General features: G+C 42.1%; 1 protein-coding gene across 3 annotated transcripts in view; it reads left to right on the forward strand.

The window, feature by feature from the left end:
* LOC134202793 (RNA-binding protein fusilli-like) overlaps positions 1 to 26,111 on the forward strand; it is a 301,692-nt gene that overhangs the window by 21,779 nt on the left and 253,802 nt on the right. Inside the window, exons 1-2 of one of the 3 annotated variants that reach the window (XM_062677788.1) lie at positions 14,748 to 14,880; positions 18,064 to 18,433. The exons of 1 other annotated variant lie outside the window; for it this stretch is intronic. The gene's annotated coding sequence lies outside the window, so the exon portion shown is untranslated. Of the gene's footprint in view, positions 1 to 14,747; positions 14,881 to 18,063; positions 18,434 to 26,111 lie in introns of those variants that run through there. One more of the 3 variants, XM_062677787.1, reaches the window with a different exon arrangement.

The following is a 26,111-nucleotide window of genomic DNA, read 5'->3' on the forward strand; positions in this document are numbered from 1 at the left end:
TTTGTAGAATTTTTTCAATGTTCAATCCACTACATATGTAAGAATGAATCACACCACCAATTGAAAGATCTTCATCCTGGGCTATTGCCAGCTACCACCTGATCCAGCTGCTAAAAATTAATGAAGAAATTTCTCGAGAAACTCAAAAAGCAAGAAATTCTCAAAAGTTCCTTATGCAACTTATTGATAAATATCTTCAAAAGTTTCAAATAATGATAAATAATTTCTGATGGTTTTTTTTTTCACAAAAACCAATTAATCTAAGAGGAATTTGAAGAATTTATTAGAAAACTATGGAGGAACTTGAACAGCTTTCAAACTATTGTTAATCAATTCTGTTTAAAAAAAAATCTGGAGCTCTCAAAGAATTTCTAGTAGACCTGTTCGCCGGTTGAAAATTTATCGGCGACGCGCTGCGTGATAGATCATTTTCAGTCAGCGGCGGCGGCGTAACGGCGTCACGCCGTTGATAATCGTCGGTGGTAGCGCGGCGGCGTGGGTCGGCGTGAACTGATTTCAAAAGTCAAAAACTCCCCGGAGTTTCTTCGGAAGTTCCTCGACGAGTTCGTCGGAAGTTCATCAAAAATTAACTCTGTACATTCCATCAGGAATTCCACCCGGAAGTTCCTCTTGAAAAGGAGGCTGCCGAGCCTCTTGAAAAGAAGGCTGCCGAGCCTCTTGAAAGGAGGCTTCCGAGCCTCTTGAAAGGAGGCTTCCGAGCCTCTTGAAAGGAGGCTTCCGAGCCTCTTGAAAGGAGGCTTCCGAGCCTCTTGAAAGGAGGCTTCCGAGCCTCTTGAAAGGAGGCTTCCGAGCCTCTTGAAAGGAGGCTTCCGAGCCTCTTGAAAGGAGGCTCTGAGCCTCTTGAAAGGAGGCTTCCGAGCTTCTTAGAAGGGGGCTTCCGCGCGCCTTGAAATCAGGCTTCTGAGCCCCTTGAAAAGAGGCTTCCGAGCCTCATGAAAGGAGGCTTCTGAGCCTCTTGAAAGGAGGCTTCCGAGCCTCTTGAAAGGAGGCTTCTCAGCCTCTTGAACGGAGACTTCCAGCCTCTTGAAAGGAGGCTTCTGAGCCTCTTGAAAGGAGGCTTCCGAGCCTCTTGAAAGGAGGCTTCCGAGCCTCTTGAAAGGAGGCTTCCGAGCCTCTTGAAAGGAGGCATCCGAGCCTCTTGAAATAAGGCTTCCGAGCCTCTTGAAAGGAGGCTTCCGAGCCTCTTGAAAGGAGGCTTCCGAGCCTCTTGAAAGGAGGCTTCCGAGCCTCTTGAAAGGAGGCTTCCGAGCCTCTTGAAAGAAGGCTTCCGAGTCTCTTGAAGGAAGGCTTCCGAGCCTCTTGATAGAAGGCTTCCAAGAATCTTGAAATGAGGCTTCCGAGCCTTGAAGGCTTGAAAAGGATACTTCCGAGCCTCTTAAAAGGAGGCTTTTGAGCCTCTTGAAAGGAGGCTTCCGAGCCTCTTGAAAGGAGGCTTCCAAGCCTCTTGAAAGGAGGCTTCCGAGCCTCTTGAAAGGAGGCTTCCGAGCCTCTTGAAAGGAGGCTTCCGAGCCTCTTGAAAGGAGGCTTCCGAGCCTCTTGAAAGGAGGCTTCCGAGCCTCTTGAAAGGTGGCTTCCGAGCCTCTTGAAAGGAGGCTTCCGAGTATCTTGAAAGGAGGCTTCCGAACCTCTTGAAAGAAGGCTTCCAAGACTCTTGGAAGGAGGCTTCCAAGCCTCTTGAAAGGAGGCTTCCGAGCCTTGAAGGCTTGAAATGGAGGCTTCCGAGCCTCTTGAAAGGAGACTTCTGAGCTTCTTGAAAGCAGGCTCCCGATCCTCTTGAAAGGAGGCTCCCGAGCCTCTTGAAATGAGGTTTCCGAGCCTCTTGAAACGAAGTTTTCGAGCATCTTGAAAGAGGCTTTCAAGCATTTTGAAAGGAGGCTTCCGAGCCTCTTGAAAGGAGGCTTTTGAGCCTTTTGAAAGGAGGCTTCCGAGCCTTGAAGGTTTGAAAAGGAGGCTTCCGAGCCTCTTGAAAGGAGACTCCCGAGCCTCTTGAAAGGAGACTTCCGAGCCTTTTAAGGAGGCTTCCGAGCCTCTTGAAAGAAGGCTTCCGAGCCTCTTGAAAGGAGGCTTTCGAGCCTCTTGAAAGGAAGCTTTCGAGCCTCTTGAAAGGAAGCTTTCGAGCCTCTTGAAAGGAGGCTTCCGAGCCTCTTGAAAGGAGGCTTCCGAGCCTCTTGAAAGGAGGCCTCCGAGCCTCTTGAAAGGAGGCCTCCGAGCCTTTTAAAGAAGCTTCCGAGCCTCTTGAAAGAAAGCTTCCGAGCCACTTGAAAAGAGGCTTTCGAGCCTCTTAAAAGGAAGCTTTCGAGCCTCTCAAAAGAAGGCTTCCGTGCCTCTTGAAAGAAGGCTTCCGTGCCTCTTGAAAGGAGAGGTTTTGAAAAGAGAGGTCTCCGCTCCTTATAAAGAAGCTTCCGGGCCTCTTGAAAGAAAGCTTCCGAGCCTCTTGAAAAGAGGCTTTCGAGTATCTTGAAAGGAAGCTTCCGAGCCTCTTGAAAGGAGGCTTCCGGGCCCCCTGAATGGAGGCTTCCAGGACTCTTGAAAGGAGGCTTCCAGGCCTGTTGAAAGGAGGCTTCAGAGCCTCTTGAAAGGAGGCTTCCAGGCCTCTTGAAAGGAGGCTTCCGAGCCTCTTGAAAGGAGGCTTCCGAGCCTCTTGAAAGGAGGCTTCCGAGCCTCTTGCAAGAAGGCTTCCAGGCCTCTTGAAGGAGGCTTCCAGCCTCTTGAAAGGAGGCTTCCAGCCTCTTGAAAGGAGGCTTCTGAGCCTCTTGAAAGGAGGCTTCCTGAGCCTCTTGAAGGAGGCTTGAGCCTCTTGAAAGGAGGCTTCCGAGCCTTTTGAAAGAATGCTTCCGAGTCTCTTTAAACAAGGCTTCCGGAACTCTTGAAAGGAGGCTTCCAAGCCCTTTGGAAGAAGGCTTCCGAGTCTCTTTAAAAAAGGCTTCCGAGCCTCTTGAAAGAAGGCTTCCGAGTCTCTTTAAAAAAGGCTTCCGAGCCTCTTGAAAGGAGGCTTCCACGTCTCTTGAAATGAGGCTTCCAGGCCTTGAAGGCTTGAAAGGAGGCTTCAGGCCTCTTGAAGGAGACTCCCAGGCCTCTTGAAAGGAGGCTTCCGAGCCTCTTGAAAGGAGGCTTCCGAGCCTCTTGAAAGGAGGCTTCCGAGCCTCTTGAAAGGAGGCTTCCGAGCCTCTTGAAAGGAGGCTTCCGAGTATCTTGAAAGAAGGCTTCCAAGTATCTTGAAAGAAGGCTTCCAAGCCTCTTGAAAGGAGGCTTCCAAGCCTCTTGAAAGGAGGCTTCCAAGCCTCTTGAAAGGAGGCTTCCGAGCCTTGAAGGCTTGAAAGGGAGGCTTCCGAGCCTCTTGAAAGGAGACTTCTGAGCCTTTTGAAAGGAGGCCTCCGAGCCTCTTGAAAGGAGGCTCCCGAGCCTCTTGAAATGAGGCTTCTGAGCCTCTTGAAAAGAAGCTTTCGAGACACTTGAAAGGAGGCTTTCAAGCATTTTGAAAGGAGGCTTCCGAGCCTCTTGAAAGGAGGCTTTTGATCCTTTTGAAAGGAGGCTTCCGAGCCTTGAAGGCTTGAAAACGAGGCTTCCGAGCCTCTTGAAAGGAGACTCCCGAGCCTCTTGAAAGGAGGCTTCTGAGCCTTTTAAGGAGGCTTCCGAGCCTCTTGAAAAAAAGCTTCCGAGCCTCTTGAAAGGAGGCTTTCGAGCCTCTTGAAAGGAAGCTTTCGAGCCTCTTGAAAGGAAGCTTTCGAGCCTCTTGAAAGGAGGCTTCCGAGCCTCTTGAAAGGAGGCTTCCGAGCCTCTTGAAAAGAGGGCCTCCGAGCCTCTTGAAAGGAGGTCTCCGAGCCTTTTAAAGAAGCTTCCGAGCCTCTTGAAAGAAAGCTTTCGAGCCTCTTGAAAAGAGGCTTTCGAGCCTCTTGAAAGGAAGCTTTCGAGCCTCTTGAAAGAAGGCTTCCGTGCCTCTTGAAAGAAGACTTCCGTGCCTCTTGAAAGGAGGCTTCCGAGCCTCTTGAAAGAAGGCTTCTGTGCCTCTTGAAAGGAGGCTTCCGTGCCTCTTGAAAGGAGGCTTCCGAGCCTCTTGAAAGGAGGCTTCCGAGCCTCTTGAATGGAGTTCATTAGGGAATTCCCAAGGAAGTTCCTCCATGAATTCATCCAGAAATTCTTCCGAAAGTTCCTCCAGGAGTTCTTCCAAAACTTCCTTTAAGAGATCCTCTTCGGAATTTCCTTCAGGAATTCCGCGGGAAGTTACTCCGGAAGATCCTTCAGGAAATCCTCCAGAAGTTCCTCCAGAAATTCACCCGGGTGTTCATCCAGGAGATCCTGCGGATGAACCTTAAGGAGTTCTCCAGGGAACTCCTCTGGAAGTTCCTCTAGGGATTCCTCCGGATGTTCCTCCAGAAATTCCTCCGGAAGTTCCTCCAGGAGTTCCACCTCCAGGAGGTCCAACTCTTCATAAATTACTTTACTACTCTCCAAAAATTTACCTTATCAAAAATACCCTTAACCAAGCTAATTTCCCCTCGAAGCTTTTCGCTTATCACGGCGCCTTCTACACCAACCCCCAATGGCCGCCCAGGTTTCCGTGATCCTGCCACTGGTGGTAAATAGCGGAACTGTGTGTAAGGTGTGGCTGCATCCTTTCTTTCAAAACATTTATTACACGGAATTCAAAATCTCACACATCTCGAAACGACAGACACACCACGTGTTACATAACTGTGAGAAAACTTCACTTTCACGGGCACTTTCAGAAATAATTCCTTCCTTCCTGAGGACCCTGCGCCTTTCATTCAATCATATTCAACAGAGTATTCTATCGACTCACTATGAATATCCTCTCAAATGATAAAGAATTAATTTTGCGAGGAATACATGTTGGTTTCGTGCAAATTCGTCATCTGCCTGAAGAGATATCTCACTTTTACTCAATGTGTTGTACTTTTTACAACAGTGCAAATTCCGAAAGGTAAAAAAATCTAAAATATTTCTTTAACTTTTTACATCTTCTCTATATATAAAAATGATTTAGCATTTTATTTGAGGCAATATAATTCACGAACGGCACGAAAATATCTTGAAAACCAAAATTCCAAAGATTCAAAATTTAAAAAACCCAGAAAAATTGCTTACGCAATTAGTGTACGGTCCTGAAGGATATTTGAGATTAAACCTTGTCTTAAAGAATTGAGGTTCTGGCTCTCAAGCCTAAGTCAGTTCAAGAAATTGTGCTTCTACTTTTTCTATTCTAATAAAAGTTATAAATGAATTTCTAGGATATGGTCTTTAACCATTGAAATTTTTTTGTGGATTCTAATTCCTCCGGGTTCAAATGTGACAAAAATGGAACTGATTCAACAAGTCTAAGAGCCTCCAAGTCCTCCCTACAATGAAATAAGTTGTAGTCCGCTGATTATAATATTTTTAGTATCAGTTCCTTCAACAGGGAAAAACCGGGAATCTGAAATACGATTTTGAATGGAAATGGACACTCTGATCTGTAAATTTATATTCAAGGGAATTCAATGGAACAACGATAATTTGGCTTGTAGACAGAAGAACATAACGTTTGCTTGGCGCTTGATTTGATTCGGTGTACGATTGAAGCAAACACAATTTCTCCGATATCTAAAACACTAAACACAAAATTAAAAGGCAATTTGCCCAAGACAGTAATGCTGCTGCCGCCGCCGCCGCATACCTTTAAAAATGACACGTGTACCATTTGCTGCCGGGTCTTCCTTTTGTTTCTTATCGAGCAGAGCAGCACTGACCAGCATAAAACCGAAGAGTGCGCGCTCGAACGGTTAAAAGGAAACCCGATCGAACCAACATAACAACACCACAACACAACACCGGTTCACCCATCCCGTTCCCACGCACATGCACTGCTGCCATCGCATCGCCCGATCCGGCCGACCGGAACGATCCCAATCCCAAAACAGACAGGCTCACCTTAATGGGGTGGGTTTCACTTTGGAAAACAGGTGAGCCAGCCAGCCAGCCAGCCCAGAGTCGATGGGTCTGATGACTGTGCGCCTAAGCCTAAGTGCGTTGAAATGCGTTGCATCCCATCGAAACGAATGGACGAACGAACAGGCAGATTATGAGCGGAGCAATTTTAAGTTATGCATCGGCATAGGGCAGTCAGTAAGTCATTCCACCGCACCACCGCCGCGTCGCCCTCCGAACGGTTCGAAGGAGAAGAGGGGCGCACTAATGAGATGAGTCCCGGTCCCGGTGTGAGCCGTTGTTGATGGCACAGGTATAGAGACTTCTTGAACGGAAGCTACAGGTGTGGTGAAGGTCGTTGGTGGTTGTAAGAAGTAGGATCCTGTTTGGAGTATTGGTGTGGGATGACTCGATTTTCTCACTTCATATTATTGTGATAGTTTCGAAAAAGATAACGAGTGAAGTGCTATAGTTTTAGGGTGTTGGTGGGAAAGGTATTGGGTTCTTGCCTTGCAAAAAAAATCCTGTATTTTTGCTGTATAGAAATATATAGGTCGGAAGAAATATAAGAAAAAGAGAGGGGAGAATTCTAAATGCTTGTCAACATTTAGGTTTTTTTTTTTCCAAAAAATTATGAAACTCAAAATTATCTAAATATTTTGTAGGTTACCAAATTACCAGCTTCCATCCCATCCCCATGCAATAATGGTAGGCATGAAAAAGCTTTCAAATAATAAATGTAAATGCTAACAGTAACTGTGTTACACTAAGCTGAAAAGCATGTTCCTGTTGGAATGTAGCGCCATTGAAGAAGAAGCTGGATCAAAGTTTTGTCATAAAAATATTTGTTTTAAAAAGTTTGTTAAGTGAGTTTAGCTTATTTCGCCTAACCTCACGCTCAAATATTGGACAGTGTCCATACCCGAGCCGACGGATAGTGCACAAAAAAAACAAGTTGTGGTTCAGTTTAATTCCGGTTTTCTGAAGGTATGTTAATAACCGTAAAATTTAAAATAAGTTGTGACCTAAAACTGAATAATAATAAAAAAGGGGTCAGGGGTCAGATCACAAATTCATTTGAATCAATCCGTTCGATTAGGAACTTCCGGGCTGCGAAATGGTGAGTTGACATCCGGGAAGGGGCGCCTAACATAGCTCTGGTCCTCACAAGTTCCAATACTCACGCTTCCACGGGTCTTCCGATGACAATTGACCGCCAGCTAAAGGTTGCGTACTTAGCTGGTAGTGCAGCCTGGGTACTGTTGTCCTTCTGACATCAGCTAGAGTGAGAGGGTGCGTCCTGTGGGGTCTGCCTAGGATGTGGTGGGATTCGACAGTGGGCTCTGTTGAACTTCTATAAAAAGCTGCATGTGTCCCCAAGCAGGCCCTATCAAAGCGACTGTGTGCCGCTCAAAGCGCGCTAGCCTAGTCCTGGTGCTGGGTGGGACTTTAAGCAAATTTGACCCGACTGATCGAGCGTCTGTCCACCAAGGAGGTGCGGCTCCAATAGCGTCTGTTCTGACATCCAGCGGCTGATCAAGAAATGCTATTCCCCGGAAGCTATACCTAAGATGGCAGGCCCATCCCGGTGGATAGGGAACCTTGGGCCAAAAACCTACTGTTCCCGAAACATCAATTTGTTCGAGAATCCGATAATGAAAGAATACGGACTGATTTTACGGCGACGACTCTTAGCGCGAAACAACGGCCACGAATAGGAACATGGAACGTTTTAACCCTAGCCTAGCAGGGAAAATTGGCACAACTTGCCAATGAAGTACGCCGCATGAAGCTTGAGATTCTGGGACCGTTGGCCAAACTTTGGAGAACACAGAACGCCGTCGGGACAAGTTCTATTATACTTTGGTTTACGAGGTGAACACGTTCCCCGGCATCGCGGAGTTGGCTTCCTACTAAGCGCTCAGGCACACTCTGCGCTTATGAAGTGGGAACCTATAAGTGAAAGGATAATCGTTGCCAGATTTAGAACACGGGTCCGAACCCTTACTATAATCCAATGTTATGCGCCAACCGATGCTGCAAATCTGCAAAACAAGGAGAACTTCTACAATCAACTCAATGCCGTAGTAGTTACAATTCCGAAGGGTGATATCAATATCTGTTTGGGCGACTTCAATGCGAAGATAGGATCCGACAACTCGAACCATGAGCACATTATGGCACGCCATGGTCTCGGAGAAATGAGCGAAAACGGAGAGCTGTTCGCAGAATTTTGTGGTAATAACGACATGGTGATCGGGGATCGCTCTTCCCTCATCGACCGGTTCACAAGGTCACGTGGGTCTCCCGTGATGGCTTTATAGAAAATCAAATCGACCACATCTGCGTCAACCGAAAATAGAAACAGAGCCTTCTTGATGTACGGAATAAAGGTAGTGTCGATATCGCGTCTGATCATCACCATCTCGGCGAAATACGCCTGCACATTGCGCGGATTCGTCGGCAGGAGGAAAGAGTTGGACGACGATTCAACACACGCCGACTGGAAGATGCCACGGTGAAACGGTCCTTCGTTGAAGAACTGGAGACGCGTGCTGCAGATATTCCGGAAGGCGGCAGCGTGGAAGACCAATGGACCGCCATCAAGAATGCCTTCATCACCACCAGCGAGAACAATCTGGGCGAACTGCTCACCCAGAGAAAACAATGGATCACCAATGAAACCTGGAAGAAGATAGAGGAGCGAAGAGAGGCCAAAGCCGCGATAGAGCGATCAAAAACCAGAGGAGCCAAAGTCTTAGCCCGTCAACTATACTCGGCTCTTGACCAGAAACGGAGCGTCCATAAATTACGTAACGCTTAGAGGGGGGGGGGGTTGAGCAAAGTGTGACGATCCATACAAAAATTTCAAATGTTTCATACAAAAAGTGTGACATAGGGGGGAGGGGGTTGGTTAAAAATGCCCAATTTTTGCGTTACGTAATTATTGGATCTTTCCAAAGTAAAACGCTCATGTCGACGGGACAAGCGAGCGTGGGCAGACTTTCTGGCCGACGAAGGAGAAAGAGCCGCCGCAACCGGGGGCATTCGCCTCCTCTACGATATCTCATGACGCTTAAGCAAGGCGAAGATCAATGCAACGATGCCTGTGGAAGACGCGAATGATCAGTTATTGACCGACCCAACTGACCAGCTGAAACGCTGGTTCGAACACTTCGAACAACTTTTTCAAGTGCCAGCCAGGCCATCACCATCTCGGCATGATCTGTTTAGGATCCGACGTATAACACGCGTCAATACCGAAGCTCCATCAGTTCTAGAGATTTAAACAGCCATCCAAAGCATGAAATCGAATAAAGCCCCAGGGGTCGCTCGCATATCAGCCGAGATGCTCAAAGCTGACCCCATGACATCCGCTCAACTATTGCATCGTTTATTTCGTGATATCTGGGACACCGCAACTTTCCCGGTCGACTGGATGCAAGGTATCTTAGTGAAGGTACCCAAAAAGGGTGACCTGACTGTATGCGATAACTGGCGAGGCATTATGTTGCTGTGTACCGTTCACAAAGTTCTATGTAAAGTTATCCTAGCCCGGATTCAGGAGAAGATCGATGCGACTCTCCGGTGGCAGCAGGCCGGAATCCGTGCCGGAAGATCCTGTGTGGACCATTCTGGAGCAAGTCAACGAATTCCAAGAGTCCCTTTACTTGGTATTCATTGACTATGAAAAAGCTTTCGACCGTCGCAATCACGAGAATATGTGGGGTGCCCTGAGACGCAAGGGGGTTCCTGAGAAGATCATCGGCCTCATCGAAGCACTGTACGAGGCCTTTTCGTGTAGAGGGCTGTACAATGGGGTCTTGTCCGACCCTATCCGATAGCTTGTGTGAGGCAAGGATGTATTCTATCACCGTTACTGTTCCTCATCGTAATCGACGAGATTCTGGTAGATGCGATTTACCGTGAACCAAACCGCGGTCTGTTATGGCAGCCTATAACCATGGAGCACCTAAACGACTTTGAATTGGCTGATGACGTTGCACTCCTCGCGCAACGGTGCTCTGATATGCAGAGTAAGCTCAACGACCTTGCCGAGCGCTCCTCTTCGGCAGGTTTAGTTATCAACGTCAACAAAACCAAATCGTTGAATGTAAACGCGGTGACTCCTTCCAGTTTCATAGTAACCGGGCAACCAGTGGAGAATGTTGAAAGCTTCCTATATCTTGGTAGCCAAATGGCGTCACGGATCAAGAAGTTTAAGAATTATCTGGAAAAACAGGCAGATAAGTGAACGCACCAAAATACGAATTTTTAACTCTAACGTGAAATCTGTGCTGTTATACGCTAGCGAAACATGGTGTGTATCAGTGGAGAACACTCAACGGCTGTAGGTGTTCATTAAGAGATGCCTGCGATATATTATTCGGGCCTGGTGGCTCTCAAACAACGAGCTCCATCGGCGGAAACGAAATCTGTAAACAAGCATTAGACTGGAACCCAGCGAGACATCGCAGCAGAGGCAGACCCAGTGGCTCTTGGCAGCGAAGCCTCAATAAAGAAATAAAAGAAGTCGACCGAAATCTAACCTGGCAACAGGTTAAAGCGATAGCTGGGCAACGCTTAGGGTGGGGATCTTTCAAGTCGGCCCTTTGCACCACCGGAGGTGTACAGGATTCATAAGCAAAAGAAGACCAGAACCTTTCAGCTCATAAAAGCCGTGAAAATTTAGCTGCAACAATAAATGTCTCCATCCTCAAGGAGACAGACGAGGAAAGTCATGCTGGCTGCGTAGTTAGTAAGGGCGTTTCTTATGCTGACGGGGATTCCATCTCATATTTAGGCATGTGGTAACTTGGAAATTGGCATAAGTAACGTTCAACCGAATCGTGGTGGATGCTCTCCTGTTGCTGTACCAATCTTTCCAAACGTTTTTTTTTAATCCACGTTGTAGTATAAAGGGACGGAAGTAGTAGCGGGACGCCAGGAAGTTGCGGGGTTGCCAGGTTTGCCGTTATGTTGCAGGGTCCAGGCAAGCGTTGTGTTCGGTCGGTTCGGTCCTTGCGACGTGTTCGTTTGCGAGAATGCTCTTGATCCAGAGGTGCTTAGGCTGCTCGGTTTGCAGTGTGGAAATCAAGCTAGCTGAATCGATCAGGTTTAAGACCGGTTTGCTCAATAGGTCCGTTGCGGCAATAAAGGCCACAGCAGCTTCGGCAGAAAAAAAAAGTTGTATATCCGGGTGTCTGTCCGATATTGTTAAGTTTTGTTATGGTTGGTTTTGTTTTGTTCGTATAGTTGTAAATATTTGATCAAGTCTATATCATTTGTGCTATTTTGTGTATGTTTTATTTGGTGATTCTGTGTCTGGACTGAAGAGGGAAGCCTGAAAGTAGGCAATAAAATATTTAGTTGTGATTCGAATCGTTGATGCCAAATGGCATTAATCGATTCGAGGGGCCCAAATAGGATAAGAATCCTATACAAAGGCTCAGCTATGAAAACAGCAAACTAATTGCTGTAGACAAAAAGCGCAATACGCAATAAAAATATATACATGTGGGATTTGGCTGATGGACCAAAATCTCATATGAACCTCGGCATTTCCCGTAATGGGCACCAAATAGCCGTCTCTCTCAGGGTACCAGGAGAGAACGTGTATTACAGTAATATCCCGATTTTATCACCCCCATGGTGAATTTTGAGGTGATAAAACAGGGTATGTGACAAAATCGGAAAAAAAATATTTTCAATTTTTTTAATTCATTTCACAAATTTGAATCATTTTATGCCTTGGAAAGGCAAAATGCGTGAACGGTACCCGTTATTTCTTGTCGAAAATGCTTACCGAATTCTTCACAGGTACCCAGAAGTCATTTATTATAAACTACAGGCGGTGAAAGTTATTGCATGAAAATCAATGTTGTTTGCGGTATTATATGCGGAAATAAAAAGATCGACTAATATTTTCAAATTTTTTTGGGGTGACAAAATCGGGTCGAAAGGGTGATAAAATCGGGACGTGATAAAATCGGGTCGAAAAGGTGATAAAATCGGGGGTAGACAAAATCGGGAATTGACATAATCGGGTTGACACTGTATTTTAATTTGTTATTTGTTTCATGTTGCTTGAGTATCTTTATGTTGTTATAAAATAAGTGTAACGTGCGTCTTGTGACACTGGCGCCCAACGTTGTGTTACGGTTGGTTTTATGTTGTTCGAATAGTTGTAAATATTCGATCGAGTCTGTATCATTTGTGCCATTTTGTGTATGTTTTATTTGTTAAAGCCTGAAAGTAGGCAATAAAATATTTAGTTGTGATTTGTCCCAAGTTTGTTCCAGACACAGACATCGAATCGTTGATGCTAAATGGCATTAATTGATTCGAGGTGGCCAAATAGGATCTGAGTCCTACACAAAATAGAGCTATTTGTTCAAAGCCTTGGCTGTTGTAGACAAAATGCAAAACGCAATGAAAACACATTGGCGGGATTTGAGTGATGGACCAAAATCTTATAAGGAAACCTCGTCACATCTCGCAATGGGCAACACATTGGACGTTTCTCTCGGGGCACAGAGAGATCGTCGATCATTTTAATTTGTTGAAGTTGTTAAGTGTTTATTTTTGTATGTTTGTAAAATTTGTATTGTAATATGGGGCAAGGCTCGACTCGGTTGGTTCGTGTGTGATTCATTTGATTTTTCGCAAGAATCATTTGTAATCCATCTCAATGTAGGATCAACAGAGTTAGTTTAGTGTAGCAAAGAATCTGATTATAGGACAATTTGCCAAGACTCGTTGGCGTTCAGACAACTTTTGGTAGGATTCGCTACCGTTTATGAAGTTTTAGAATAGATTTAGTTTTTTGAGATTTGTGGCCTAGGTTTAAGTTTCTAGTCTGTTAGTCCTCTAGTCAGATTTTTCGTCACTAGCTGACTTAAGAATTTTTCATGGATCGGCTTTCCGATTCATGAAAAATTCTGTGCTGTTGTATAAGGTTGTGTTACGGTTGGTTTTGTTTTGTTCGTATAGTTGTAAATATTCGATCAAGTCTACACTGGTGGAAATAAGTATAAAGACAAGCTCGGTTTCCATACAAAATGGCCATATTGGGAAGTCAATATCTCGATTCTTAGCGATACGATTGGGCTGATTTTTTGCCAACAAGCCTAAAATGACTTGAATTTTTATTCAATGATAGTTACATTTATGCATATATTCTGGTTATACGCGTTTCTGTTGGAAATAATTATAAAGACAGTTCCGTTGTATGGAGCTCCATATAAAAAAGTGGTGTCTTTATAATTATTTCCAGATTTTGAGGTCAAAATCAACAGAGATGTATAAAGTTTACTCAAAGATCGAAAGTTCAAGTTAAAAACAGGTGCCTAGTAAAATTTCAGCCAAATCGAATCGCTACGAATCGAGATATCGATCCTCAATCATGATGAAAATGTATGAAAATCATGCTTGTCTTTATACTTATTTCCGGCGGTATATATCATTTGTGCTATTTTGTGTATATTTTATTTGGTGATTCTGTGTCTGGACTGAAGAGGAAAGCCTGAAAGTAGGCAATAAAATATTTAGTTGTGATTCGAATCGTTGATGCCAAATGGCATTAATTGATTCGAGGTGCCCAAATAGGATAAGAATCCTATACAAAGGCTCAGCTATGAATACAACAAACTAATTGCTGTATACAAATTCGCAACACGCAATAAAAATATATTTGCGGGATTTGGTGGCTGATGGACCAAAATCTCATATGAAACCTCGTCATTTCCCGTAATGGGCACCACCAAGCCGTCTCTCTCAGGGCACCCGGAGGGAACGTGCATTATTTTAATTTGTTATTTGTTTCATGTTGCTTGAGTATCTTTATGTTGTTATAAAATAAGTGTAACGTGGGTCTTGTGACAGTTTGTCCCAGTGACTCCAATATAAACTTCACTGCCGATCAATCCGTAAACCTATGTTCGTGGCTTAGAAAGTGTTGAGCTATGGAGCTATTTATTGTGTCTGTAGAGAAGTGCCAGCTCCTTGTTCCTCGCTCAATGCCAGTGGACCCGTACTACTGGGGGAGACCAACGCTGGCCATCCTGGGCAGGATACGATCCTCATGGCCAAGGAGAGGGATTCAATGATTTCCGGATGTGGTTGCTTTGTAGCCGCACGTCTTACCGCACGGCTAAGGAGGGCGTATACAATGTGAAAGTATCACTTCCGAAGGAAAAGTACAATGCACAAAAATCTAATGCACGAGGAAGGCTCCAACACCGCTAGGAGGATTAATAATTTTGTTTGTTAGTAGAACGAGTTATTAACGATTAAAAATGATGTTCGTGTAGTATTGTTCCAGCAATCCTAGACCCGTTCCTTCCATACTTTGCATCTATTCTACGTCTGTGTTATCTTCTCTCTTTTGCTAATGAAAAAGGTTAGTTCAACCTGTTCCATGACTTGCTCACCATTCAAACTGGTTGTTGTTGTTACTGTTGCCATGGTATTATTGCCCTATACCCAACAGACCAACCATGCAACTAAATACAACCAGGTGTGCGTGAGGCAAAGTATCTATCTGCTGCCGTCTCTCCATCAACAGCGTAATTGTTGATTTTGTATACACCGTGCGTACTATTTTGCCAGTGTAGGCACGCAATGGCATTTCACCTGTGTGTATGCGTGTGTTACCTGTATAATTTGGAATCTCTCCCTCATCATTAACTGGTCATCATCATCATCATCACGGTTATGATTATCATCAGCTACGATCTCATCTCACAAGCTCACCCACTTAACTTACTCGTTCTCGTTCAATCAGTGTTCAATAGGCCAGTTGTCGGGAGATATTTGAAGAGTTCGGTCGGATTCACCTTAATGATTTTACCTTTTAACTCGTTGAATATTTATAAGATCTTTTTTCCATGAATGAGTACTGTCAATTTGTGTTACCTGAATTGCTCTGATAAGGTACGTGTTGTGATATTGCTTGAATGACCCACCCAATTCAACAGTGAAGTCTCGAATACTGCTTGGGTGCACTCCCCGGTGGCTGACAACTTCTGCCAAGGTGCGCCTCGTCGATTAGTGCGAATTGATAAGAGCGTTCCCATCCGAGATAGCATCCAAGCACATCATTTGGCGTGGATTCGTGTTCCTGGGTTCGAACGATGTGTCCGTGCAGGTGCGTGGCGCGTTCGGTTCGGTTCGTTTGCCCCGTCCGTGGGGCCAGGCTTTCCGGGTTAGGTCAGTTATAAGTGCGCAACTTGCGAGAGATGGCTACCGCCAACCTGTTTCGGTGTCTTGCGTCTTCTGGCATGTTTGGTTTCGTTGTTCGTTTGAATCGAACTGGTGGGGTTGCGTATGCGAGCCGCCCGACGCGACGATGTTAATTTAGTACATACGTGGTTTGTTGACAGTGACGAGCCAAGCATTATACATATTTTGTTATTATCCCTACTTTCTGAATTGTGCGTTTGTTTGCTGTTGTGGGAATTTTATCTGTTGAATGGCATATGAAGAATTTGAATGTTTGATTTAGGTTTCACTTGCCACAAGCAAAAGTTGAGTTATTGCTAATTTATATTTCAATTTCAAAATCCTATATCAATTAGAGTTACAATTTAAGAAAGTTTTTTTTTGCAATTCTACCAGAAAATGAGTGATTTTTGCAAGTTTCATACACTTTGTTTAAAAGTGGAAACATATTGAATAGACTGGCCCAGATTACTATGGGGAGAAAAAAATGTTGTCGAATTCCACGGGGCACCCCCCAGAATTGTGTCTTTGGGTGAGAAAATCAATCTCTGAAAATTTCAGCTCAATCGCTTGTTGCATAAGCTGGCGCATTTGATTTGAAGTTTGTATGGGGATTTCAGCCAGAATGTATAGGAAAATACACCTCCGTCACTCATTCGATCTGGAAATTGGTTCTGATTGCTCGATTGACCTCAGAATTGCAAAAACGGCAGTTGGTATGCTACAGAACAATTTCACAGAATATTTCATGATGATTAAATGAACTTTTATATAATTTTCGGCTGAATTATTAGGAGCTGATTTGTGTATTTTTGGGTTTTTTGATCGAATCGCATCAGCCGAAACCTATATAAAAGTTTATTTAATCATCATACAATGTTCTGTGAAATTGCTCTGTGGCATACCAACTGCCGTTTTTGCAATTTTGAGGTCAATCGAGCAATCAGAACCAATTTCCAGATCGACTGAGTGACGGAGGTGTATTTTCCTATACATTTTGGCTGAAATCTCCATACAAACTTCAAATCAAATGCGCCAGCTTATGCAACAAGCGATTGAGCTGAAATTTTCAGAGATTGATTTTCTCACCCAAAGACACAATCCTGGGGGGTGCCCCGTGGAATTAGACAACTTTTTGTGTCCTGGGCCAGTCTAATATTGAAGCACACCGTTGCTAGAGTTTTTAAATCAAGTTTTCTTTACATTACATGAGACTAATGTGGAATACTTTTTATCATATTGTTTCAAATTTTCAGTACTGAAATTTCTCAATTTCAATGAGAGATGTCACGCGATGTTATAACATATATTTTTGTTGTCTGTTTTATAGAGATTTGCAGCCCTCGGCTGGTTTATCTCTATAATTTACATATCTGTCCCTCTAATTCTCTATAGAAACGTGAAGGATGAAAGGTATGTAACAAAAATCTCAATATTTTTTATTCCGTGACAGGGCATGAAAGTGTGCAATATCTGCTTTATTGTTGTGTTTACCACCACTGTCCACTCGGTGGATTAAATTATTTATATTAATTTATCATCTGGTCGTTATTCTTTAAATATTAATAGGTATCTATTAAAATTATTTAGAAATTTTAATAAAAAGAAGCACAACATCCCTTCATGACTGCTTTTTATGTGAAATTAATTAAAGCGCCCACAATACTTTCATTTGGTTGAGATATAAAAAGGTTCGTTGCTCTTTGTCTTATGACGATCACGGCATTTTGCAGTACTGCTTTGAATTTATTAAAATTTCTTTTAAGTATCTCTTATTTTACGCGTCTCAAATAATTATTATTTAAAAAACTGGTGGCAGAAGTTGTCCTGCATAGTAGGTGCGAATGCATTTTATTAACGCCCATGAAATTAAAAAAAAAACTTAATTTTGGGTTTTTACTATTTTCCCAGTCAAGAAAATTATTTTGAGCTTTTTAGTGGAATGCCTTCACTTGTCATAAGACGAGTTTGTACAATCCCATTGAATTCCACCACTTAATTGACCTCAACAGTAAGGCCGTCTTCAGTGTCTCGTACTTGACTCGACTTAGTACGAGACACTGAAGACGACCTTACTGTTGAGGTTGAAATATGTATCTGTCAAGATACAATTAAGTGGTGGAATTCAATGGGATTGTACAAACTCGTCTTATGACAAGTATTTTCCCAGTTTTACTCATGATTTTCGTATGAGGAAATATCATACTAACGGAAACTATAACGAACATATCTGCTGAAGGAATGGAGAAAATCCATCCAGCTGATATCGTTTGATTTGGTTTGCCTAGATATCGTGAGTGTCTACCATGAAGGTTTAACATGAGGAATCAACTCGATCGCCCCATCAATAATGTTTTAACTACGATTGTCAGCTAGTTATGATTAAGTTATTTCTGATCCGAGATGATAATTCCAACGAAATTCCGGGAATAATATCTACATATAACGCAGATTAATAAGAATGTATAATAAGAAAGTGATGTTTCGAGCAAAAAACACACATTATAAGACCGGAACAGGTGGAAATAATCCCATGTTGATTTCTTTTACAATAGATAAAAAAAATGCGGTGGGAAAATTGATCTATCTTTGATCGATTTGTCCACGTCATGTTGAATTTAAATTTGCATTATGCATCGAGTTCACAAGTGGCTAGATGCGATCAAAATTGAGCCATTATTCTAACGAGTCTATAATTGTTGGGTCAATTTATGATTACTTATTTAAATTGGGCTCCCCATCGACAACAGCAGCAACACACTTTCATTACATGCGCTTCAACATAGATATTCCGTGCGAAACATACATTCGACTAACTTATGTTTACATCTCGTGATTATTTCAACAAATCACGCTCATTCCCCTATTCTTATCTCTTCCCTCTCTGACCCACAGAATACTAATCAGCTGTAAAACAAACGTCAGCTACATCGAATCGCCATCGTCGGAACACCGCACACGCGCACGCTGTGAGAAATCTAAAATCACAATTATCAAAACCATCCGCAGCATCCACACCTTTTAGTTGTGTAGACAATTACTCATTATTCTAAAAAATAAGCGGTACGATTGGCACCTTCCCGCCATCATCCAAACCGACGGCGAAACCGCTAGAAAAGTGCGTGAGTGCCACTCATCTTTCCCGGTTGGAAACAATAGAACAATTCGGCACGGCAATCGGTTGTACCTGCCCCATGAACAGAGAACATCAACCGGCTGCTGGTGACGAACGCCGGATACCGGAGGAACTCGGCGCTAGAAAAAGGTAATACAAGACACACTGCTAGAAGGTTAATTACAGCTTCAGTGACTGTAAGAACAAATTTACGATTTCTGCTATTGTAACTAGTGTTAGAAGAAATTTGAAACATTTAGATGATGATGCTCAATTCCATGAAATTTGAACACCGGGATAAACCACTGCCATCAGAACATCAAAGAAAGCGTCCAGAACAGTGTTTTATCAAAAAGGCTGTCCAGTAGTGTCCATCTTTTTTTTGCAAATAATTAAAAAGAATTTATCAGGTATATACGTAAGTAAGTTCTTTATCATAATAATACTATGAATTTGAAATCAATAGTTGTAGAAATTTCTGGATTCAATAAAAAAAAATTACCATCATCGTATATAAGGAGTCGATAAAAGAGTCTTCTTCACAACCAATTTCCAGATAATATTTGCGTTTCAGATTTATAAGGCCTGGCGCTTACTCAATTAGAGCTAAGTGACTGCTGAAAAAGTATGAAAATCCTAAGTAAAAAAAATAAATAAAAAAATAATTATAATGATAAAATAAAAGTATGTTTGTTGTGTCACTTATCTTCTGCCAAAGGATCGGAACACTTTAAACCCAGCCAAGTACAGACCAATAACGTGCCTTTCGAGTCTGTTCAAAGTGCTGTCATCGGTAATAGCGAGGAGGGTGCAGTGCAGAACGATTGCGACGTCAACATCCTGATGACCGAGGAACAAAAAGGTTATCGACGCAATACACGAGGCTGCAAGGATCATGTTCATCATTGATGCAGTCGTTGTTGGACAGGCCACCCACAAGCAAAGAAACCTGAACATGGGGCGTATATCGACTATAATAAGGCTCTGACTCAGTACCTCACTGGTACCGTCTTAAGGTACTGCAGTTGTACAAGATAGACGGTAACGTCATCAGGCTAATGCAGCACGCTATGGGGATGTGGGGCACATCCCTACACTTTACCGATGGAGAAAAGGTGTTACGATCCGGGACACTCAGCATCAGGAGGGGCATATTTCAAGCGATACCTTTAGTCCTCTATGGTTTTGCCTTACCATGAACCCTCTTACCAGAGCACTGAACCAACACATTTATGGCAGTCATTTGAAGAGTGGGGAAAGGAGTACAAACATTACCCACACCTTCTTTATGGACTATTTGATGCTGTTTGAGGAATCTGTGGAGATGGTGCACCAATTTCTGCGGCTTGTAACGGTATTCAGCAACGATATAATCGGATGTTGTTTGGTATCGATAAATTTTGTCGATCCCTGCTTTTACACCGGGGTCACCTGGTGAATACCGACAGTTTCCGCGTCAACGAACAGGCAGAGATTCGAAACATGGTTGAAGGCTAAACGTACAAGTTCCTAGGCTTCCTGCAACTGAATCGCCACACGATGATCGAAAAGGAGCTGCAGGAAAGCTCTTGCATCGTGTCAACGGTATTTTGAAGAGCTTCTTGTCGGCCGGCAATAAGGTGAAGGCGACAAACACGTGTATCGTGCCCTTGTTGACATATGTACAGTTTCGGGGTGGTGAAGTGAATAAAGACTGGCTTGGAGGCGCTAAAACGAGCAGTACGAGTGGCGTTCACTAAGCATCGCATGTCCCGTTACGCTGGGATATGGATACTCTAAAGTAGTGCGTAACGGTGTAAATCCGGTCATATCGCCAGGCTCGGTACAACACTGAAGCTGACAATATGACGTCCCTAACCCCGAATCCTAAGGTGTCAGGCGACCCGTACTGAGAGGATGAATTGCCTGGGGGTGAAACAATTAGCCATGCAGTTAACGGAGCCTGTAATGCTGGGTAGACACTTTTCATGTTGCATTGCGGAGTAAGATCTACCACACTGTGCTCTAGTTCTTACTTTTCTTGTTAATACTTATGAGTGATGGTCGGAAGAGTATGGAACGACTATAATTTGCTTTTAGATGACCCATTTTTTTGCGCCTTTTGGATGGAGTCAATGGAGTAAATTGTAAAAACGTAACTCAATTATAGGCTGGTTTTCGAAGCCGACGACATGAATCTCCAAGCTCCAGAGCGCTGATTAATCAGGAAAGAAGAGGATACGAATTTGGTGGATCTGCTGAACCTTCTGACTGATTAGAGTTCTGTGTAAAGGTGAGATTCGGAAATGCCAAACGCAATGAAATCAGATCTCTATACAAAAACGAATTCGGAACTCATAAGAAGAACCAAAAATATGTTTGAACTTCAGTACCGTACTTCCCACAGCGGTCCTCCACGTTTTAGTGCAATTTATAGTGCCAATAGTTCTTCGTTGCAATTACCAGGTTCTGGATGGCTACCAAGAATCCTTCTGTTTCTGGGAAGAGTTCACCCCGCACCAGCAACGTATTCGACCCCATTTTGGCGATTATTCCAACTCCAGTATTATCCAACTTATTGTTGAGCCGAAACTGATTGAGGGGCGCGCCTTTGAGAGTTGGTATAAGCCATTTTTCGAAGGGTATAAATAGCGGTACCTTTATCTGAAGGGGACTTACATTAAGCTTGAGAAATATATGAATAAAAAACGACTACTTCATTTCTTCTCAATAGAAATGGAGCAGAAAGACCTGCACTAAACAAATGACACAGGTATACTACAAAAGTTCAATGAAATGGACGCAGTGGTTCACCCCGAACAAAAAAAAAGCATCGCATGCGCCATCCAAAATCGTTCATTGAGAGAGTCACCTTCCCACGCACAGTAGGAGGAAGAGGCGTCACCGATATACAGACACTATTGTCGTTTTCGGTTTTAAACCTGGGTCAGGTCCGACCCCGACTCTGAATAACCGAACGAAAAACGGATCGAGATCAGTCAGTATGATGGTGTTAGTGAGAACTCGAGCTATCATCTGTTTTGTTTGTTTTCAGTTCACACGTTTATCAGCTGGCAGAAACAGGTAACAGGCATATTTTATCTATTGAATTTTGCTATTAGAGTTATTTTTCTTGTTTAATGAATTATGGGGGAAGTCAGATTTTTCTTCTGTTAATTGTTTTATTTAAAAAAAGACATTTAATCCATCAATAAATTTATGTGATTAGGAGCTTGGGATGAATCACTACGGCAATGTGGATTGCCATGAAGGAATTTTGGCGCTCCGAGACATTGCCGGTAGCTATGCCAATCCGTGTTTCACGATAAACTACATAATATTATGCTGGTTTTATGTGGCGTTCTGTCTGAGTAACAATAGTTTTGTTACAGTAGATTTGAATTATCAATTATGTCATACAAATGAAATAGAACAAGAAAATATGTAAATACTTTGTAAAAAATCCAATAGAAAATGTATTTGGGGCCTTTTATTTTAAAACATAAAATCAATTCCTACAAGTGTTGACTAGCACTCTTTTTGCTATTTGCATTTTTTTTACTAGCAAACCAAATATATAAGAGAGGCAAATAATTTTTCACTACATAATCTGAACGGGAGATTTAGCATAATAAATATCAATGGGATAAAATATGTCTTTGTCGTCAAAAAATCTTTCTTCCACTCGAAAGTTACGCTCAATTCGTATAAAAACTGTTACTAAATTGACATTTAAATTTTTTTTACGGCCAAGTATCATCTAGAGTGTTATGAAATATACCCTCTGCATGGTAAATAATAAGTGAAACGTTCAAAAAATATAATCAGAAAATTGTATCATTTGTTTAAGGCAATATAGTTGCCGCTGCCTTATAAAGGGTTAATATATTATGTTTCTTCCAACCCGTAACCTTAAACAAATCATTCACAGAAATGCAATAATGAATAAAATAATGGTATGAACATTTTGGTATAAATAATTTCATAGCGGCAGATACTCCGGTGCGCTATTTTCTATTGAGATAACAATTATACCTAAAATCTTCGAATACACAACGTAATAGTGAATAAATAGCAGCTACCTTCTCGTCACTGCATTTATCGATCACATTTTCAACAAAATTTTCAACCCTCATTTCGTTTATGATGGAGCTTCCGTCAGCGAAAAATATGTCGGTATCTGAATTCGATTCACCATCAGAGAAACTAGGAGACAGCACACAAATAAAACAATCAATTTTTGCGTGGAAGACAACAACAAAATCGATAAATTTAACAAATTTAACAGAAATGATTTAAAATCAAATACCCATCCGTGTCTTTTACGTTTCCATTTTCCTTTAGCGTAAACATAAACACCAGTTTGACAGTTTGTGTATGAATGTATTGGTGAACCTAGGTTGGATCTCGATAAATCGGCAGAGCGAACCTCGTTCATTTTGGGTCGGATCTGGTGCGGATCACGATCCAACTTGAAAGAATAATTGAACGTTTTGACAGCTGTTAGAGCGAATCCGGGGCAGAACTAGGTTCGACCCAGCAATAACCGAAAACGACATATGTGTTGCCCAGATCCAGCAGTTGCGAGATACTTTGTGGAAAGCTGACCACGGATTCAGTGCCCTGCATCTGGTGCAGAAGGACTATCAGCTGAATTGCGACATCAAAACTATCGACGAGATGATCGCATCGTGGAAGAAGAAGGAGTTGCATGGGACGCACCCCATGGAGCTGGAATATATCGTCAAAACGGGGTGGAATACGTGGCTGGTGCGGGGTGAACTCTTCCCAGAAACAGAAGGTTTCTTGATAGCCATCCAGGACCGGGTAATTGCAACGATGAACTATTGGCACTATATATTGCACGAAAACGTGAATGACCGCTGCGGGAAGTGCAATTCAGTAGGAGAGACGTGTTCGGGTGTTCAGCCTTAGCTTGTTCCGTTTCCGTGAGTCGTACGATGCCATAAAGTTCGCAAACAGATGATGAGTCCGCAAGTTGCGTTTCCGCAATTTTACAAGGATTTATCGCAGAGTAAATGTCCGATGTTGATCGTCCTTCTCGAAAATCGCTTTGTTATAAGAATATTTGAAAATCCTTTCATATCGTCCGCAAAAAAGGGAATTTGGCTGCAGCAGCCGTCGAAGATGAAGCTTTGAAAAAAAACCCTGATTAATCCACCTAGCGGTGATGATGCCTTTCTCGCTCGTTCAAAAGGGTTGACAAACATATTAGAAAAGTCTAATATAACACTAAATAGGGCTTATTTTTCACATTTGTTTATGACAGCCCTTACTTTGTACCGTTAAATGCACTAAAAGGATCCATAAATAACATCTGAATGCTCCATAAAACGCCACCCTTAATCCAAAAAATAGTTCAGGCTTATTCATAAAGAATAATTTTAAGATCCATAACTAAGCATAACTAAGCTAAAAAAATATATCAAATAATTGGAAAATAATTATGTTATCAAACATGATCAAGAAAAACAATATCATTCCTGCTATTTTCCCATGAACGTATGACAAATGATCCATAAATGTTTGGTTCAGCCAAACCGCACCAAGCGGCTTTTCGACTGACTTGTGATATTTTGTTCGTAAAAGAACAACGGAAATAGTTTCATATCAATTTAAACGTACATTTGCAGTAGGATATCCTCAGTTATGGGGTTGAGAGATATCCGATACGATTTACGATCAATTAAATCTGCTAAACGAAAGTTTGAGCAGAAAAATCGGTAATTTTTCGTTGACGCTTGGTGCGTTTTGGCTGAACCCCGGCCGTATTATACTGAACTGATCTAAAAATATTTATCAGATCACTCTGTACAGGTAAACTATCCCTGTACAAAATCTGATAGATTACTCGTAACAGAGCTGGTGTTACCTAAATCAGCATACTTGGGCCAATAATGTGCAATACTTTATATCGTACTGATTGCATACCTGATATTATTCTATCAGAGAATCAAAAATCGTTTTTGCGTTAGTGTAATTTGTTATGGATTATAGCAAGGATGTTTTCGATCATTTAGTAATATAGGTTCGATAATTTAGTAGTTTGTCAATAACTCATTCCAGAGGTTAAATGTCGAAAAATATTCGCATCAGAAGTCCACCATAAAACACGTTTTAAAATTTGAATTCTGGTATGAGTCATCGACAAACTAAATGATCAAACTTAGATTACTACATGATCCAAAACATGCTTGGTTTGTAGAAAAGTTTGGATACATTTTCCATTAACTTGCCAAACAGAAAAATTTTCTCCGAATTCTTCCATAACTCAGCTTCTCCCACATAATCCGAGTGCTATTTTAAATCTTCACACAGATATGTTGTCGCTATGAATGGGGTTCTAATTAATTGGTCTTGTGAAATCCAAGTTTAAGGACTTATGTATAGCATGAATTAATTAACTGTTCCATATTTTCTTCCATGCAAAATCAATATTGGACGATTATGCTTGCAACGGCAGTATAGTGGAGCCCATTTTACCTCCAAGAAATTTAGATTGATTATCAAGATGAAATGAATCCAATTTCATTTATAGCAAATTAAAAGTTTGTCTATTAGTTAATGCATTAAAACTATCAATTTAGAATTATCAAATATATCAAGCAAAATTTTTCATAACGACGTATGTAACAAAAGTAAACAAAACGAGGTTTTTAATACAACGTGGCAATCACACGCAGCTTTATATAATACGCATCGATTTTACTGATTTCAGATCTTAAAATTCTTTAATTCAATCTTTTTACGAATCGACGTATGTCAAAAATCAATTTTTGAAGTCTCACTGTTACATACGTCGCTTTAACATATGGGAACTAAGAGCGACCTATGTACCAAAAAAAGCAAAACAAAACAAAACTGCAGTTGCGTCAATCGTGCACTATGGAAAACCGACCAATGTACACCGACGTGCGTGCAGCATACCGGTGTATGTATAATTTTATCGTTTTTCACAGTGAATTTGAATGAACTGAGATTTGATGTGAAGCACGCTTATTACGTGTCATGTAATGACGCATGCCAGCGAAAAAAAGTATTGAAAAAAGATTTAGTTTTAAAACAGTTTTAGAAAAAGTTTTGCCAACTTTCTGCAAAGGATTTCTCGAATCCTCATAATTGTTACATACGTCGTTATGAAAAATTATGCTTGATATATTTTCTTTCATTGATTCAATAATACTTCCAATATTGGTACCGTTACCCTAGCAGAGTGAACTCTGTGGCTTTGAAAAGAAATGAACATATACCAATTTGATGAATACTGTACGACTTATATTTGCTCATACCATGTGTGTTCCGATGGTTTTGTGGTATGGCAAGCGCTTTCCACCCCAGAGGTCAGCAGTTCGAATCTAGGTTGATTCAGCATAGAACATTTTGCTATTTTTTTTATACGCTATACGTTTTTTGGCCATAACTCCAGATTGAGATGAGCTATTGATCTAATTTTCAATAGCAAACAATGGGACTGAATTCCGCGTCGACTGCAACTTGTTGCGAACAAATCGGACAATGGGAAGTTCAAAAAAGTGTGTCTACAAATTTTGTACACATACACACACACATACATACATACACACATACAGACAGCACCTCAATACGTCGAGCTGAGTCGATCGGTACATAAAAATCGGCCCTCCGAGCCTCCTATCAAAATTTTGTTTTTGAAGCAATATTATAGCTTTTACGTACACTTAGTGTACGAGAAAGGCAAAACATTGCAGAAAAATAATAACAAAATAAATTGTTGATGAAGATAACTACCGCATATTTTTTCACAATTGTTTTTCCATGTATTTCCATCGAAATTATGTGCGCGTTGAAT

Source organism: Armigeres subalbatus, unplaced genomic scaffold (assembly GCF_024139115.2).
Source record: "Armigeres subalbatus isolate Guangzhou_Male unplaced genomic scaffold, GZ_Asu_2 Contig1411, whole genome shotgun sequence".
NCBI classification, from domain to species: Eukaryota; Metazoa; Arthropoda; class Insecta; order Diptera; family Culicidae; genus Armigeres; species Armigeres subalbatus.